Consider the following 16434-nt stretch of genomic DNA (forward strand, 5'->3'; position numbering starts at 1 on the left):
ATTAACTCAAAAAAATCAGTAGCCCTACTATATACAGACGATAAAGGGGCCAAGATGGAAGTCAGAGAAATATCACCCTTTACAATAGCTAACCAATGCTAACCAAACAAGTGAAAGGCCTGTACAGAAAGAACTCTGAGTCTTTAAAGAAAAAAATAAAGAAGATACCAAAAATGGAAAGATCTCCAATGCTCTTGGATAGGTAGGATCAACATAGTAAAAATGGCTACCTTGCCAAAAGCAATCTACAGATTCAATGCAATCCCCATAAAAATCCCAGCACAATTCTTCACAGATTTGAAAGAACAATTCTCAACTTTATATGGAAAAATAAAAGACCAAGGATAGCCAAAACAACCCTGTACGATAAAGGATCCGCTAGAGGCATCACCGTCTCTTACTTCAAGCTCTACTATAGAGCTATTGTCCTGAAATCAGCTTGGTATTGGTGCAAAAATAGACAGGTAGATCAGTGGAATCGAATTGAAAACCCTGATATTAACCCACACACCTATGAACACCTGATTTTGACAAATAAGCTAAAATTATACAATGGAAAAAAGAAAGCATCTTCAACAAATGGTGCTGGCATAACTGCATGCTGGCATGTAGAAGACTGCAGATACATCACCATGCACAAAACTTAAGTTCAAAAAGATCAAAGACCTCAATATAAATCCGGCCACACTGAACCTCTTAGAAGAGAAAGTGGGAGATACCTCTGATTGAATTGGTACAAGAAGTTGCTTCCTAAACATAACACCAGTAGCACAGACACTGAGATTGACAATGAGAAGCTTCTGTAAGGCAAAGGACACAGTCAACAAGGCCAAACTGCAGCCCACAGACTTGGAAAAGATCTCTACCAACCCCACATCTGACAGGGTGCTGATCTCCAAAATATTCAAAGAACTCAGGAAGCTACTCACTAAAACACCAAATAATCCAATTAAAAAGTGGGGTACAGAACTAAATAGAGAATTCTCAATAGAGGAATCTACACTGGCTGAAGACACTTAAGAAAGTGCTCAACACTCTTAGCCATCATGGAAATGCAAATCAAAACAGCTCTGAGATACCATCTTACTCTTGTCAGAATGGCTAAAATCAAAAACACCAATGACAGTTTATGCTGCAGAGGATGTGGAGAAAGGGGCACACTCCTCCACTGTTGGTGAGAGTGCAAACTTGTACAGCCACTTTGGAAATCAGTATGGTGGTTCCTCAGGCAAATGGGAATCAGTCTACCACAAGATTCAACAATTCTACTCTTAGGCATATACCCAAATATACACATTTGTGCAACAAGGCATCTGTTCAACTAGGTTGATAGCAGTATTATTCATAATAGCCAGAACCTGGAAACAACCTAGATGCCCCTCAACTGAAGAATGGATGGAGAAAATGTGGTACATTTACACAATGAGTACTACTCGATGGAAAAAACAATGGAATCTTGAAATTCGAAGGCAAGTGGATCTAACTAGAAGAAACCATCCTGAGTGAGGTAGCCCAGTCACAAAAAGGCAAACATGGCGTGTACTCACTCATATATGGATTTTAGACATAGAGCAAATGATCACCAGCCTACAATCCATACCACCAGAGAAGCTAGGAAACAAGGAGGGCCCTAAGTGAGACACATATGGTCCTCTGGAAAAGGGGAAAGGGACAAGATCTCTAGAGAAAATTGGGAGGTGAGAGGGTGTCAGAAGAAAGAGTAGGGGAGAGGAGGACATGAGGGAGCAGGAAGATTGAGTCAGAGGAAGAATAGAGGAGAACAAGAAGAGAGACACCATAATAGAGGGAGCCATTATAGCTTTAAAGAGAAATCTAGCACTAGGGAAATGTGTAGAGACCTACAAGAATGACCCCAACCAACAATATAAGCATTAGTAAAGAGGCTACCTTAAATGTCCTTCCCTGATAATGAGATTGATATGCCATCCTAGAGCCTTTATCCAGTAGTTAATGGAAGCAGAAGCAGACACTCACAGCTAAACACTAAGTCAAACTCCTGGAATCCAGTTGCAGAGAGGGAGGAGTGATGAGCAAAGGGATCCAGATCAGGCTGGAGAAACCCACAGAAACTGCTGAACTGAACAAGGGGAAGCTCATGGACACCAGACTGATAGCTGGGATACTAGCATAGGACTGACCCAGAACCCCTGAACATGAGTGTCAGTTAGGAGGCCTGAGCAATTTATGAGGCCTCTAGTAGTGAAACAGTATTTACCCCTAGTATATGAATGGACTTTGGGAGCCCATTCCCCATGAAGGGATACTCTCCCAACGTAGACACATGGGGGGGAGGGCCTAGCCCTGCTCCAAATGATAGGACCGATTTTGAAGATTTCCCCCATGGAAGGCCTCACCCTCCCTAGGGATCAGAAAGGGGATGGGATAGATGGGGGGCAGGGAAGGAAGGGAGGGAGAGGAAACTGGGATTGGCATGTAAAACAAAGCTTGTTTCTAATTTAAATTTAAAAAAAGAAAAAGAAAATTCAAAGTTAATATGCAATCTAACTCTGGGGGTCTTGGTTCTCCCTACCTGTTTTAACTTGTACATGCAGGTATATCCATGATGGCCATGACTTCCAATAGGTGTGTAATTACAGAATCAGCCTTCTCAAAACTCAAAGCAGTTTCCCATTGTATGGTGGTACATATTTTAATTTTCAAAATTCTGCAAAATGAAACACATCCATTTCCAAAATTTCATCTCTTAGCATACCTTTAGGGTTACTTCCTACAGGTAAAGGAGTTTGATTATAGAAGGTACACGTAGGACTTTTCTTATGATTTCCATGGCTTGTTACCAAGTGATAGAAAAATCCTTTTATAAACCTTTGCTATTGTCCTGGTGTTCTTTATGAAATTCTGAGACCTCCAGCATGATTCTTATTAATGACTGATCAGTTTCATCATTAACTCATACTAGAGGACCTGGCAGACCCATATGGGAATAAATTCATCAGTCTCAATGTATAAAATAACTCTGTGTATTGAGAGTCGTTAACTATTGAGAGGCTTTATAAAATCCATTAGTACCATGAAAATGGCATACAATTCTGACTTTTACATGAAACTATAAGGGTTTTGAAGCACTTTACATAAATTTCCTGATTTATATTCCAACTTTCCTGATTTATTTGCATCAGTGTAGAATGTAGGGACCCCCCCCCCCCAGAGATCAGTGTTTTCCTAACAATGCTTGGAAGGATCCAAATGGTTTTTTTAATGAATTGAATTCTCTCACTTTTGGGATAATTGTCACTAATCTATCCAAAAAGTTACTGCATGCTCTTTGACAATATTCATATCTTTCAATATAGAATAAATATCCTCATTATCTAACGGTACTATAATTTCTTCTGTGGCCATTCCTGTCAGTTGATTTCTAAAGTCAAATCAGAAATCTTTTCCACATACGTCTTCTATTTCTTACTCTATTTATGTTGTAGAAGTAGCCATTCCAATATAATATCATCCCTCTTTATCAAAATTCCTGAAGGGGATTCCTTAGAGGGTAATATAACCAGAATGCAGTTAGAGCCACATGTGCATCTCATATTTTCCTTTCCACCAAAACCAATTGCCTTTCAGTTTCAGCTGATAATATTCTTGGACTATTGAAGTCCTTGTCCCCTTCTAACATCTTGGCCAAATTATTCAGTTCATGTCTTAGATGGGCCTTAGATGGGAAATGTCTTCTAGCAATCTTTGAAAATCATTAAGAGTCTGCAATCAATCCCTCCTGATCTGTACCTTCTGTGATCTTATTCTTTGCAGACCTATTTTATATTCCAAGTAATAATAGAATCTCTTCCCTGTATTTTTTCAAGAACAATTTGTAATCCCCAGTGAGGCAAAACTTTCTTTGCTTCTTTAGACACTTTTTTTTCTAAAATGTCTACCTTTGGATCAGCCAATAAAATATCATTCATATAATGATAAATTACATATTGCAAAAATTGGACACAAATTATTTCCAATGGTCTTTGCACCATTGCAAATGCACAAATTGTCATAGGGTGGGGCTATTTAACATTCCCTGTGGGAGGACCTTTCATTGATATCTCTTGACCAGCTAAGAGTTGTCATAAGTAGACACCATGATGGCAAATTTTCCGTATCATTTTCTTGTAAAGGTGTAGTGAAAAAACAATCTTTTAAGTCAGTAACTATAATAGGCCATTCTTTAGGTAACAGAGAAGTTAAAGGCATCCCAGACTGTAGAGAGCCCATTAGCTGAATTACTTTATTGATGGCTCTCAGGTCTGTCAGCATTCTCCATTTTACAGGTTTCTTTTTAATACCAAATACAGGAGAATTCCAAGGGCTGGTAGATTCATCAATATGTCTAGCATTTAACTGCTCCAGAACAAGCCATTCTAAAGTCTGTAGCTTCTCTGATGGCACAGGTCATTGCCCAAACAAGACAGGTTTGTCAATTAACCATTTTAAGAGTAGGATCATTAGTACCTTTGAGAGTTTAATAGCTATTGTCCCGTTTTTTTATAGCCTGAATGGTTGGTGACTATTTTTTATAGTGTCTTATAATATCCTTCCCAGAAACATGAGTTGGCTTATGGTCTGTTTCTGAGACTGGAAGAATGTTAATATGGGTATCCCATTACTGCAACAGATCATGACCACATAGATTCACTGCTATATTAGCCACATATGGCTTCAGCCTTCCTCTCTGTCCTTCTGGCCCTATGCATTCAGCCCATCTCATGCTTTGTTTTTCTTGAGATAGGGTTCCAATCCCTAGAAATTGAACATCTACCTCCTGAAGAGGCCATTTGGGATGACAAGATTCTAGAGCAATAATAGTTTCAACCATTCTGTGACCAGTAATAACTAAATTATAATGTTATTTATTCATACTCTTAGCTTTGGCCTTTGGTCATTTATGGAAATCTGCCAAAATATATGTTTTCTGGTTCCTTCTAGAATTCTTTATTCATCCTCTAAAGCTAATCTAGCATTCAGAGCAGTGTGGTTTTTTATAATAGGTACTGCATTTTCTAATTGTTCTGGGGAGGAGTATCCTCTGCAGTGACTGGGAATGACTAGACCATGTCCAGCATGGTGTCCTGCGAGAGATCCCTCAAGGAGTTTCTCAATGGTAAAGTGTTGCCTTGTTTGGTTCTTGTGTATCTACATTCATGGGTCTAATGTCAGCCTTTGCCACATCTTCTGCAAATTCCAAAAGGTTGGAGCCTTCTATTTGGGTCATTCCCAGAAGAAACTTTATTTCTAGGAGTGTCCTGTTTGCAATTTCTTAACAAATGGCCTATTCTGCCACAACTGAAACATTTGTTATTTTGATGTCTCTTCAGGCCTTTGGAAATTGCCTCTCCAACCCAAGCCTCATCACTATCGTTAAGAGACTCAACATTGGCTGTGTACAGGATCTATTCATCTATAGCTTCTCGGGCCCAAGTATCCTTTTGCTTTCTAAATTGACACTTTCAAAGGACAGAGAGATTCAATGAGTATTCATCTAGGTTCTTAATCTGATACCCCTATGTGTACAGCTTTAGTCAATGTTTGCAAAAAAGTCAATAAAGGGTTCTTTTGAGCCTTGTATAACTTTAGTATATGACTCAATTCTTTTCCCTGATTCTTGAATATTGTCCCAAGCATTCAAGGCTGCTGTATAACATAGGGACAAGGTTTGTTTGCTCATCGTATGTAGCCTGACTATTTACATCAGCATAATGGTCCTCACCAAGAATTTGATCTTGGGAAGCCTCAAAACCTCTAATTCTACCTTGATATTTAAAAGCCTTCGCTTCCTCTTTCCAATAGCTCTTCCATTGTAGCTGAAGATCATGTTCTAACACTGCTGAGACTAACTAAAGACAGTCATTTGGAGTAATTCCATTTCCTGAAAACTATACATTTAACAACTGCCTCACATATGGTGAATGAACACCATAAGATGTGGTGATATTTTGGTTATGATCTAATAAAGCTTGCCTGAAGATCAAAATGCAAAGCTAGCCACAGCCATAGGGGCCAGGCAATGATGGTACACATCTTTAATCCCAACAATCACACTAGTTAGCCATACAGGCTGGATGGTGGTGGTGCACACCTTTAATCCCAGCACTAGAGAGGAATAGAAGACAGGAGCTCAGGGTTTCAGTCAGTATTTGGTTGCAGTCACACTAAGAACAGAACTGCCCCCTTCTTGGTAGAGGTAAGAAATCTCTAGTGGTTGGCTGCTTTGCTTTTCTAATCTCCATCTTGAACCCCAGTATCTGTCTCTGGATTTTTATTATTTGTGCTTATTATTTGTGCTACAATAAGAAACTATTGCTTTCTTAATATCTTTTAAATATTTTGTATGTGCAGGTTCCCACCTACAATCTGTACATCCTTCTGGGAATTAATATTTGCTGACTTTTCAGGAACAGTAACAGGATAGATCATAGCAGGTGAAGTTACAACTCTTAGTAAATCATTTCTGACTCTTTAAGTTAAGTGCCCTTTAATCTCTTTTGTCTGTGCCTTAACACTCTTTTTATCAGTTTCGACAAGTCCTTCTAAGATTTGGAATTATTTTTCACTGTTTTCTGTAGACTTTGAACTTTCTAAACTGTGAATGATTCAAATTATTTCTTTAGATCAATCAGCTTCTTGTTTTCATCATTCATGTATGATTTCAAGGATTTTATTTTATCCTTCAATGATACCTTTTCATTCCTAGAGATTATCTGGATGGCATACAATCTGTCTTCTAAAATCAATGCTATCTGCTACGTTATCATAACCCTTTGATGTGGAAATGATTTTTCCTGTTAAGTTTTCATTTCCATGTTCCATGGAGTAAATTTTACCTGTCAAATTATTATCATTTTCAATGGAATGAATCCTTTGAGCTAATCTCACATTTCCACTCTGTAAAGTCTGAATCATTTCCATAAGTTTCTCATTCTTGGCTCTGTTATCAAACCATTTTTTTAAGGATATGATATGAATTACCAAACTAATAGCAAGTATGGCACAGAGCGTATATGCCCCAGGTAGGTCATTTATCTCTTCTAATATTCCATCCATAGTAGAAACAAGAGGGTTTTTAAATTCCTACCATTGGCATGGAAAATTTTATTTGTCTGTTTGTTTATTTATTTATAATTCTAATATTTAGCTATCAAATATTTTACCTCTGTTAAAATCCTCAGAAAATTTTAAGAATAATAATCTTGATTAAAAGGCCGTTGGAGCCTTTTAATTAAGATTATTTAGGTGGCTGCTGAGATTTTGTTATAATAATGATGTTGGCCAGCAGGTGTCGCAGTTGTGGCTCTAAGGCATGTCCTGGAGCAGGACCTGTGAGACCTAGCAGAACTGAAAAGAATTACATCCCACACATTTGGTTAGATTTGGTTAAAACCTGTGGGCGGGGCATGGCAAGCCAAGATGATGGGCGTGCCAAGTAACAGGGGAGTTCCCTCACAAGCAGGCACGCGCTGCTCAAACGCTGGCAGGAAGCACCTGGTCCTCAGAGCCACCTGAGCTGGGGAAGGATTGATTGATTGCACACAGGCAACCGAGAGTAGGTAATTTAAAACCCAGTGCTATACATTGCAGAGCAGGCACGCTTGGCTGAGGGATAGGCTAGCTGCAGGTGCTGCTCATTCCTCGTGGGAAGGTCTGAGGCTGTGGAATACCCTGTGTCGGGAAGTGGGGGGGGGGGGGAGCTAGGTGAAGGGCAGGCAGGACAGCCCGCTGTGACTACTCCCAGGTTGGACCTAGTGCCCTTTAAATGGGGCTAGTGGCGCCTCAGCATGCATAGCAGCCTGACCAAGGCATGGGCTTGGTCAGGCAAAAAGCACAAGGCAGTCCAGAATCAATGAGCTGTACAGCTGAGCTGAGCAGCATTGGGGTGGAGGGGGGAAGTGCTGGGAATAGCTAATGTGCTGGATGTGGCATGCCTTTGGCTCTGTGTGGGGTGGGATCAGCCTTGCCTCTGATTCCAAGCCTTCTCTTGCTCTCCCTAGTCTCCCTCCGTGACAAGCACAAGCCAGGGCAAGAGAATGAGTAGGCTTCCCTCTCACACTTATCAGTCCTTCCTGTAGCACCCCAGGCCATGCCCTACCCAGAGCTACTGGTGGAATGAACTCCCACAACAACATGGGCCATTTGAATTATACTTGCTTCTATAATTTATCCTTTTCAGACAGCAAGGCTAACTGTAGCTTTGTCAGCATGGCAACAGCAGACAACCAGCTCCTTCCCCCGAGGCTGCAACCACTGTGTTAGCTCATCTAGAACTACATAGGTCTCTGGTTGAGAAAAAGCAGACAGCGTTGCCTTGCTAACAGGCCTCATATTAAAGGATAAACAGGTTTCAGGTGTTTCTTTTCACTAAAGGAGCATGCCTGGCAATGGCTGTTTTCAGTAACAACTACTCATCTTTCTAGTAAATGATTAGACGGTCTAAGAATATGTTCTAAGGTATATAAAGGTCTGAGGATGTAAGAGCTTAAATAAGTTCTGAGGGTCTCAGAAAACACAAATACAAGTTGTGAAAATACATAAAAAATTTTAATATATAAATAATGACAGGTATTTTAGATTTCTTTCTTCTTCTATACTATTGTTACACTGAAATTTCAAAGGTTCAGAGTTTTAACATTGATCGTTAGAGTTCTGATAAGTTGACTACTTACTAATCAAAAGCTCGAGATTTTAAATTTTCTTTGGTTGCATTGTAAGTATAAACTTAAAGTGCTTTTATTAATACTCAACTGAATCACCACGGGGTCAAGAAAGAAATAAAGAAATTAAAGACTTCCTAGAATTCAATGAAAATGTATGTACAACATACCCAAACTTATGGGACACTATGAAAGCATTACTAAGAGGAAAGTTCATAGCAATAAATGCCTACATAAAGAATTTGGAGAAATCTCACACTAATGACTTAGTAGCACACCTGAAAGCTTTAGAACAAAAAGAAGCAAACTCACCCAGGAGGAGCAGACACCAGCAAGTAATTAAATTAAGGGCTAAAAACAAAATAAAACCAAAGAAAACAATAAAAAGAGTCAATTAAACAAAGAGTTGGTTCTTTGAGAAAAATCCACAAGATAGACAAATTCTTATCCAAACTAATCAAAAGTCAGAGAGAGAATAAACAAATTAACAAAATCAAAAATGAAAAGGGGATATAACAACAGACACTAAGGAAATCCAGAGAATCATCAGGTCATACTTTGAAAACATGTACTCCACAAAATTGGAAAATTTAAAAGAAATGAACAATTTTCTGGATAGGTACCACATATCAAAATTAATTCAAGACCAGATAAACAAATTAAATAGACTTATAAACCCTAAGGAAATAAAAAACAGTCATCAAAAGTCTCACAACCAAAAGAAAAAGAAAACCAAAACAACAAGAACAAAAATAAATAAATAAATAAATAAATAAATAAATAAATAAATAAATGCCCAGGTGGTTTCAGCACAGAATTCTACCAGAGATCCAAAGAAGATACCAATACTCCTCAAATTGTTTGACACAACAGAAACAGAAGGAACATTGCCAAACTCCTTTTATGGGACTACAGTTACCCTGATAGCCAAACCACACACAGATGCAACAAAGAAAGAGAATTATAGACTAATCTCCCTCATGAACATTGATGCAAAAATAATAAAATACTGACAAGTACTGGCATAAAAACAGACAGATAGAGCAATGGAATCAAAATAAAGACCTTGACATTAATCCACATACCTATGAGCGCCTGATTTTTTTTTTTTTTTAACAAAGAAGCTAAAAATATACAATGAAAAAAGGAAAGCATCGTCACCAAACAGTACTGGCATAACTGGATGTCCACATGTAGAAGAATGCAAATAGATCCATGTCTATAATCATGCACAAAACTCATGTCCAAATTGATAAAAGACCACAACATAAATCCAATCATACTACACCTCTTAGAAGAGAAAGTGGGAACCCACTGAATATTCCTCTTAGATGTGGAACAAAACATTGCATCCTTTGGATCAGTGAGATAACCTACCAGTTAAAGCCACTTGTTGCCATGCCTGATGACCTGAGTTCTATCCCTGGAACCCACATGATAGAAGGAAAGAATGAGCTGACTCCATGTGTGGCATAGCTTGCAATGCACACATGTACAAATTCACGCACAAGTAAAGGTAATAAAACAAACAAAAAGTTGTTGCATCTCTTGCATTTTATTGGAGCTGCATGGTTGAATTCTTACTAGTATGACAAGACAGAAGTCAAGAATCCTGTATTTTAGCTTGATGGCTGTAATGATTTCAATCTGGCAAGTCTCCCAGAGGTTTACATGTTGAATGATCGACTGGTCCCCAGGGGGCTAGACCATAAGAGCTCTTAACTCTTCTAAGTTCATTGCCTGGGGCTAAAAAGGAATGTGACTCAGTTGATAACGTTGTCTAACATGCACACAGTCCTATGCTAGATACCAGAACTTCAAAGAATCAGGCATGGTGATGCACACCTGTATTCCAAACATTCAGAGAATAGAGGCAGAAGGATCAGAAATTCTAGGCTGTCTTACGCTACATGGCTTGTAAGCAGATTTTGCTGTCCTGACAGCAAGCTCCCAAATAACCACACAAAGAATTCTTATTAGTTATAAAAACTCAGCTGATAGCTTTGGTTTGTTGTCGCAGACTGCTAGTGGGCAACAGGTCTGCATGGAGACCAAAACTCGGATGACCAGGTCAGAAGTGGCTTCCAGTGTGACAGACAGACACAAACACACTTGAGGAGGTTTGCAACTGCTGTGATTTTTACTTTAGAGTATTGGGTTTTTATGCAGAAAGTTCAAGGAACAGATCTTTGGCCACAGTTTAAAAATTTACAGACATTCTATAGAAATGTCAGCAATTCCCTTGAAGCATGAGATGATAAAAACATCTAAGTAAGTGTATAACCGGAAACCTCTTTCTATTTTGGCCTGCCTGTGGTCAGCGTACCAGAGATTTGGTTTACTGAGTTCAGAGAAAAGTCATTGTCTCTGATCACTAAACTTTTAACAGCATTGATAAGAACTCTTGTACCGTTTTACTGATTTTAGAGGATAGTCATTGTCTCTGATTAGTAAACTTTTAACAGCATTGTTTTAAGGGCCCTAAGATCCCAAGTTAGAGTTTTGTAGTAAATCCCACAGCAGCTTTGCTGCAGGTGGGCTATTTTCAGGCAGGGTCACATTGCCGGCAAGTTCCTACAGCTTTAACTCTATTAATTTATCAGGCCTTGGGCTGACACCTGGAGTCTCAACTGGCGCCATGGGTTTTGTAATTGAGGGCACAAAGGACAGCATCCATCTGCTGATCGCTAGTCTGTATCTCTTTCAGTTCTTGAAACTATATCTAAGTGTCCTCCAGGCTTCTCTGAACTAACAGTGGAGCTACAGGCCAAAACACCCATGATCAAAAGCATTATTGTTATCATAGCACAAAATACACCCACGCTCGTTCCAATCAGCCAGCCAAGCAAGCACCTGCAGGGACCTGGCCACTTCTTCCCAGGAGACGTAAGCATGTGTGGTGCGAACCTCTGGACAGGTAGCCATTCGAAATTCTTCTCAGCCATTGCTACACTGTCCCCACTGGGGCTGGTGTGGCAGTTTGTCCTATTGGCTCTCATAACGTAACCCATTTATATTTCATTTACATGTTGCCACATGACTCATGGGACTTACCTTTCCTCCTGCTTGCCTTGTTCCCTCTCCAGCTGGCTGGTGACTCTTCTCTACCCTTCTTCCTCCCTGTGTTCTCTCTACCCTGAAAATCCTGGCTAGCTATTAGCCATGGAGTTTCATGCCAAACAAATCAAAGTAAGAGATATTCACGGTGTACAAAAAGATTGTTCCACAACATTGACTTGCATGAAACATTATCTCAAAAAGCCAAAGCCTCCAAATCAATGAGATATTCAGTGATAGAGTGTACTTAGAGAAAGTCTGGGGGAGTAGCTTTGAAAAGTATATTTTGGCCTTGATGCCCTGTCCCCTCTCCTTTCTGGACACCACTGAGACCACTTGAAGTATTTTGCTAGCTGATCTTGGACTGAAACTGTGGCAAAAGTCAACTGTGTTCTCCCTCCATGTGACCCATCTTGGGCATTTTGTCACAGTAACAGAAACCATGAGTCCTGTCCTCATGTTACTTTTATACATCAGTGGCAAAGCTGGAGACCTCATGCTGAACAAGCAGTGCTGGCAAATTTTACTTGTTGAGGAGGACTCAGATGATCTTAAAATTACTACCCAAGTGTATGGCTCAGGAAAAAGACAAGGGCTTGGAACCCTGGGTTGCAGCCTCTGTCTATCAAACCAGAAGTAAACAGAGGTCTCATGTTACTGGCTTTTCTTTCCAGGTCCAGCCTATCTTTAGCCCCAAATAAGCACACAAATGCTTATATTAATTATTAAACTGTTGGCCAATACCTAGGGCTTCTTATTGGCTAGCTCTCTCTTAATTATTAACACATTTCTATTAATCTATATATTTCCACATGATCTTGGCTTACTGGAGAATGCTCGGACCTGTTACTCCTTTGTGATCTACATGGCGTCTCTCATGGCACCCTCTCTGCCTACCTTTCCCAGAATTTTCCTAGTCTCCTAGTCCCACCTATAGTTCTGCCTCCATTTGCCAAACAGTGTTTGCTTCATCAATCAATAAGAGAAACACAGATACAGAAGGACATCCCCCATCAATCTCACGAATGAATTTGGCTCCAGGGATCCAGAAGCCCAGCTAGCAGCCATTGAGAATGTATGTTAAAATAAAGATCTTATGTATTTCTTACCAATGCTAAAGCTTGATTGGCATTTTTTTTTTTTTTTAGTTTAAGTGAGCGAGCTTATTTAAAGACCTTGCAAAGTCTGATGTCAGTCTAGAATGATAGGTGTGCATACTGGCTGCAGAGAACAGTTTTTTTTTTTTTTTTAATCAGCATTTCTTCCTCCATTTCTTCATTGGCTGGTATCTTAATTAGGGTTTCTATTGCTGTAATGAAACACTGTGATCAAATCAACTGGGGAGGAAAGGGTTTATTTGGCTTACACTACCAAAGGGAGATAGGAACTCAAGCAGGGCAGGAATCTGGAGGCAGGAGCTAATGCAGAGGCCATGAAGGGGTGATGCTTACTACTTTGCCTTCCATGGCTTGCTCATCCCGCTTTCTTATAGAACACAGGACCACCAGCCCAGGGATGGCACCACTCACAATAGTCTTGGTCCTCCCCAATCAATCACTAATTAAGAAAATGCCCCACAGCCAGATCTTATAAAGGCATTTTCTCAATTGGGGTTCCCTCCTTTTAAGTTGACATAAGACTAGCCAGCATGACTGGTCCATCAGGGAGTGTCCTAGTTTGGTTTCCTACTACTGTGATAAACAACAATGACCCAAAGCAACTTGGGAGGAAGAGGTTTTGTCATATACATTCTTACCACATTCCTTCATGAGGGAAGCCAAGGAAGGAACTCAAGCAGGAGAGGAACGTGGAAGCATGACCCGAAGCAGAGACCATACAGGAGTGCTTCTAACTGAGCCTCCCCCTCATTAGTGGCTCAACTACTTTTGTTACCCACTCCAGAACCACCTGCCCAGGACAGCATTGTCCATAGTGGGATTGGAGCACATCAATTATCCATCAAGAAAAGGCCCAGAACTGACTTGCCCCCAGGCTGATCTGATTGAGGCAAGTCCTCAACCGAGGCTCCCACTTCCAAGATTTATGAAGTTTACAAAACAAAACCATCTAACTTAGGAGGGTACAATCCTTTTTGTTGATTGGTATTTACTTTTTAATTCTAATAATAGTTATAAAATAATTATCATAACCTAATCATGAGATAGTTTCTTGTTTTTTCCTAAAATTTGTGAAAGTTAATCTGATGTGAATGAATGTGTAGAATGTCCCTCATCATTCATTGGTACAAAGCTATGGTTGCCTTTATTTCAACCTCATTCTTTGAAAGTAAACCCTTTTATTTAAAGCACAACTCCAGGGAAAAGCAGGAAAATCCAGTGTGGTTTCTAGTATGAATTCACATTAGTGAATTTGAATTCTTTACTTTTTTCCCACAACACAAACTTCATATCCCCTTAAACTTTCCCTTTAAGGATACACCACTGAAGACCCAAGACATCACACAAGAAAACCTTAAGTGAATGGTGAGGGCTGGGCTTGCTCTGAGAAGATGCTCTCCTGCAGATGTTCTGCCCTCCTGCAGTTGTACCATGACCACCTGCAAACACAACCTCTTCCCGTAGAGGAATCCAGAGTGTTTCAGGGCTGCCAGGATAGGGTGGCAGTCTGGACCCCAGGGACAACCAGAAACACCACCCAGTGCACCCACTATGACCCAAATTGTCATACCCTGAAAACTAGATCAGTGTGACATCACTCACTCTGATACCACAGGTCTAAGGAATGGTGTGTGCTCTCTCAGTTGCTATGATAGTACTGATCGGACTCAGCCACATGTGTGAAGCACTTGATGCCCCACCAGACAATAAATGGTCTATTTTTCTCTAAGGGCCTTCGCATTTTGTCTTAAAATATGTAAGAAGGTATCATTTTGCCTTTTGTTTTGTCTTAGATAAATAGACTATTCTTTTGAGTTTTTAAGCCATTTTAAATGTATTTATTTCTCTGTGTGTGCATGCCAATCACACTTGTAGAAGCCAGGATAACTTGCAAGATAAGCAGTTCTCTCCTATCATGTGGGGCCTAAAGATTGAACTTTGGTTGTAAGGCCTGCCAGCAAACACCTTTGCTTGCTAGTCAGTAATTTTTAAAACAGATGATAAAAAAGAAACCATCCTGAATGAGGTAACCCAGTCACAAAAAGAGGAACATGGTATGTACTCACTCATATATGGATTTTAGACCGAGAGCAAAGGATCACCAGCCTATAATTCACACCACCAGAGGAACTAGGATACAAGGAGGATTCTAAGAGATTCATATAAAGTCCCTCACAGAAGGGGAAAGGAACAAGATCTCCAGAGCACAGGGGAGTGGGGGGGGGCAGTGAATGGAGAAGGAACTAGGAGATAGAGAAGGGGAAGAGAGGAAAGCATGTGGGACCAGGAAGATTGAGTCAGGGGAGGAATAGAGGAGAGAGAGAGAGAGAGAGAGAGAGAGAGAGAGAGAGAGAGAGAGAGAGAGAGAGAGAACATAAAAGGGGGAGCCATTATAGGACTGAAGAGAAAACTGAACCTAAAGACATGTCCAGAGACCTACAAGACTGACTCCAACTAACAATTTGAGCATCAGTGGAAAGGCTCCCATAAATGCCCTTCCCTGATAATGAGATCAACGACTAACTTATCCACCATCATGGAGCCCTCATCTAGTACCTGTTGGAAACAGAAGCAAACACCCACAACTAAACACTGAGTTGAACTAGAATCCAGATGCAGAGAGGGAGGACAAGATCAGGGTGCAGAAACACATAGAGACAGCTGACCTGAACAAGGAGGAGCTAAGGGGCCCCCAGACTGATAGCTGGGAATCCAGCATGGGACTGACTCAGACCCTCTGAACATGTGTCTCAGCTAGAAGGCCTAGAGTCTAAGGGACCTCATACAGTGGAACCAGGATGTATTCCTGGTGCACAAAAGGACTTTGGGGGCACATCCCTCATAGAGGGATACACTCCCTTAACCTAGAGACAGGAGAGAAGTCCTAGTCCCTACTCCTTGACAGATTTAGATGACCCCTCCTGGAGGGCATCACCCTACATGTGGAGTGGGGGGTGGGGTAGGAAGGGAGGGTGGTTGGGGGTGTATGTGAGGGTTGGAGAGAGGGAAAGAGGGAGGGAGGGAGAGAGAAAGGGAAGAAGGGAGAGGAAACTGCGATCTAAATGTAAAATAAAAATTAAAAAAATATGAAAAAACACAGATGATAAAAATTCCATTTTCAACAACAACCAAATCTTTTAAGTAAAGAAAAAAATTCAGGAAAATATTATTATTGGTATGCCACATATATTCATGTTTCAGTATATATTATATGCATCAAATACATGTACATTCACAAATATGGGTTTACCTTACTGGAGGGTATAAATATAAACTGAATAAGCAGACCACTCTTGTTCACATTGCAATTTCTGAAGGGTCTCAAATAAAAGGCAGCTGTCCCCTATTCGTTTTCCCAGATTCTTATGTATCCATGATAAACAACATTCTGGCTAGATGCATAAATCCACACTATGTGATTGTATTTGGCACCAGAGAGACCTTTTCTCAGAAGCTAATAAGTTGATTGTAAATAGCACCCCTGTGGACATGTTCATTAGAAATTTGAGATTGTTTTAATAACACTGACATAAACCACTAAGGGGACAGAAGCATTTAAATACTAAAGCAGAGATGGCGTT

This window comes from Phodopus roborovskii, unplaced genomic scaffold, assembly GCF_943737965.1.
Source record: "Phodopus roborovskii unplaced genomic scaffold, PHOROB, whole genome shotgun sequence".
Lineage (NCBI taxonomy): Eukaryota > Metazoa > Chordata > Mammalia > Rodentia > Cricetidae > Phodopus > Phodopus roborovskii.